Raw genomic sequence first — 3853 nt, 5'->3', positions numbered from 1 at the left:
CGATGATGATGAATTTATGGATGAAGAAATTTTAGAGGCTCTTCATAACAATGCATTCCAGCACCAAGAAGAAAGTATAACATCCCATGAAACGCACCATGAAGAGCAGCAGGGGTCTACTTGTGAAAACCATGTTTCATCCTTTGATATGAATGAAGAGATACAGCAGTATTCTCAGTCTTCGAATCATAATGAAGATAAAAATGATTGCAAACAGCAAGAAGAAGTACTGGAAGATAGTTTTTATGACCCTCAGGCAGAGGAAAAGGTTGGTTTTTTATGTCAAACTTCTCAGCAGCTTACAACAATAAATGATCATAAGAAAGAGGAAAATTACATTTTTTGTAGGCAACATTCAGAAAAGCAGTTCGATAGCATATCAAAAGAATCTTGTGTGGTTGAGAATCAGCTGTCTAAAGATGTAGAATGTTATGATGATCATCAACATAACCATGTATTCTTTGACCCTATAAGTGAATATATGGACAAGCTTTGCACTCTGGTCTTTCATTTTCATTTGTATTATGAAGATCAAGTATATTATGAGTTGATGTGGTCATCTCACTACCATGGTTATTTTGAGGTTGAATGCAGTCAAGAGCCTCCAATATCAGAGAAGACAATTGATTGGCTTTATTGGAAATATCATGTTGCTTGAGCTACAAGTGGAGCTTGCAGCTGATAGGGTAGGTAGGTAGGAAAGTGCAAATAAGCTCAAGGTGACTGAGCATTTTTTTTTCAGTAGTGGTAGATTTTTTTTTTCCACAGTGATCATCAAGTTTAAGCCCGAGGTGAAGACCCCAGAAGCTTGAAAGGAATGCTTGTCAAGCAAATTTCCGTTTGTAATAAAAAAGATAAAGCACTGGACCTACGAGTTCTTAGTGTACTACAGGAGCACACTATCCCAAGTGGAGCCACTGTTATCACTGACAAAATTTCAATGCCAAATGTCTTACATTTGTTTGATGGTAAAGGTCGGTGCTAGTCTAAGTTTGAGTTTTTGTTTGCCTTAGAGTCTGAGTCTTATGAGTCAACTATGTATTCTCATTCATCACCGGTCATTCTCATTCATCCCCGGTCTCATAGCCATGTGTCAGTTTTGTTCAAAAGTTACTATGTGTGGCAAAGCCTTTTACGTTATTTCGTAGCTCATGAAATAATTTTGAAGTGTTTCCGTAGCACATAAATCCTTTTTCAGCAGTTTCGCAGCGCAACATGCTTTAAGTGATTTCGTAGCGCATAATTCATATTTTGCACTGGCTGCGCTACGAAATTGGGGATTTTTTCGAATCCATAGTCATTCTCACCCAGCTGTCATACTTATCAGAATCTGCTGTGTTTTAGATCGTTAGGTGTTGTGGTATTGACACATGTTGCAGTTGTTGCTGAGAAGGAGACAAAGGGTTCTGTTTACTAACGAGTTTGAAACCCTTCAGAAGGAATTGGCGGTGGCGTTCAGTGGAGTCCCTGACGCGGCGAAGCTGGTGATAAAAGCTCTGGACAGCTGTGATTTCGCAGAGTGTGGCTTGACTCACATAGAGGAGAAGAGGCCCTAAATTTCTATAAACAGAAAATCTCGCATCTTACTCTTAGATTCACTTTTCCTCGTTTTTGGTAACGATGACAGCCGTGTTGTTCAGTCGGATGTCAAGGATTCGGCCCGGAAGATTGCTAAGGCTTGGAGAAAAGAAATTAAATTTGATAAGTATACGGTTTCCACTGGTAAGGGGGATCTTAGGGCGTTCCTGAAGCTCTTGGCTTCGTTTAAAATCGCGGCAGATTACCCGAGGGATGAGCTTTGGGGTTTACTGTTTATTATTTCGAGCAGCTTCTACCTCGACTTTTACACTGTTGTTATGGAAGCACATGGCAAGCACAGGGCTTAAAGCGCGTCATTCCTGCTTTTGCAAATGCTGAAGACAAAAGACCCACTGTTGAAGTATTGAAGAAGAAGGAGCACGGGGCTGTGCCTGAACCAGGAGCCATTGTTATAGCGAGAGTCACAAAGGTGATGGCAAGATTGGCCACAGTGAATATTATTTGTGTTGGGATAAGGGCAGTGAAAGAAACGTTTACAGGTACTGTGAGACAACAGGATGTTCGAGCAACAGAGATTGACAAGGTTGATATGTACACATCATTTCGCCTTGGGGATATAATTCGAGCAGAAGTTCTCTCTCTTGGTGATGCACGGGCGTATTACCCCTCTACAGCTAAGAATGAATTGGGTGTTGTATCTGCAGAAAGTATTGCCGGTGCAGCAATGATCCAAATCAGTTGGACAGAGATGCAGTGCCCTTTGACAAATCAAATAGAGCGGCGAAAGTTTGCCAGGGCTGTCTGATATGTAGCAAGAAGCTTTCGTATTTCGACACAAGGTTTCACATTTCTTTGATTGATCAAATTCATGCAATTATGATGTTTGTAAATGTGGTCAATTATGAAGGAAGATATTGAGAATGTAGTAGTTGTTCATTGTAAAGCTGGCATGGCTAGAACAGGGCTCATGATATCGAGTCTTCTTCTTTACCTCAAGTTCTACCCCACTGCTGAAGAATCCATTGCTTATTACAACCAGAAACGGTGTATAGATGGCAAGGGTCTTGTTCTTCCAAGCCAAATTCGCTATGTAAAATATTTTGAATGAGTTCTCACATATTTCAATGGTGAAGTTCAACCTGGCAGGAGATGTATACTTCGGGGATTCCGTCTTCATAAATGCCCTTACTGGGTTCGACCATCTATTACAGTATCTGATCATAATGGAGTTCTCTTTTCAACAAAGAAGCATCCAAGGACAAAGGCAGGAAAAATTTTAGTTTTTCATTCTGGAGATGGTCGCATTGTATGGTCACAGTTGCTCCCTGTTTTCCGGAAAACAGAAGAATGCCAAGCTCCTTCTGTGTTGAAGGTCCTTCCTTAGCGGATCCCTCACTAGCATGCTTTAGATGAGAGTCCAGTTGTTATGATAATAGGGAAATGTGGTCTAGGACATGATGAGACACGGATTCTTCCATTTGTAGATTCTCACAGTGGCAAAGAACTTGAATCTTATAGGCTTTCCTATCCCATATCTCAAAGTGATTCCTCTGCCAATGACAGATTCAACTGAGCAACGGCTACATCTTATTGTTGATAATAATGCAAGGGCACACTCGTTTCCTAGAACCAATGAAGCACTGACTATGTTTCTTAAACAGATGGAAAATATCTACTTATATTTTGTTGATATAAAAAAAAGGATCAATCCAAGGTTATGGTATCAACAATCAGGACATGTCAGATATGGTGTTTAAGGATTATTGCTTCAAAACTAAAGAACTGTGGTCTGTATTTTTTCCTTCTGAATCGGAGAAAATTGTTGCCACTGTCACAAAAATGTCAGATGAGGTGGTTCACACACAAGCAAGGGTTCTAACAGATCAGGAAGTTTTATACAAATACGTCAGAAAGAATGTACTCTTTGTTGTAACTGTTTCACCAAGAGCTGCTGATCCAATAGGATCCACTACTCCAGAGGACGCTTGGTTGGTGGCATATCTCATAGACACAGTCACTGGACGGATACTACACCGAGTTACTCACCAAGGAATGCAGGGACCTGTCTATGCAGTCTTCAGTGAAAACTGGGTGGTCTACCACTACTTCAATGTGAGGGCTCATCGTTATGAGATGTCAGTGATTGAAATATATGATCGATCTCGTGCGGACACTAAAAATGTTTTAGAGTTAATGCTAAAAATCTGACATACTGGGGTGGACTAGCAAGACAATGAACTTCGTTCCAGCCTTTTATGTCAGGCAGCTATTGAAGCTCCAAGGATTCTTAATATCTCAAGCAGTGAACATTTTA

The 3853-nt window shown here is 40.5% G+C and overlaps 1 pseudogene; it reads left to right on the top strand.

The window, feature by feature from the left end:
• Positions 1 to 1620: 1620 nt before the first annotated feature.
• Positions 1621 to 2344, top strand: LOC149189508 (uncharacterized; annotated as a pseudogene).
• Positions 2345 to 3853: the final 1509 nt, after the last annotated feature.

The sequence above is a fragment of the Pinus tabuliformis genome, chromosome 3_1, assembly GCF_031772625.1.
Source record: "Pinus tabuliformis cultivar Carrire ecotype Pingquan chromosome 3_1, CPIR1, whole genome shotgun sequence".
NCBI classification, from domain to species: Eukaryota; Viridiplantae; Streptophyta; class Pinopsida; order Pinales; family Pinaceae; genus Pinus; species Pinus tabuliformis.
Note: the sequence above shows the minus strand (reverse complement) of the source record. Positions and strands in the feature narration are given on the sequence as shown.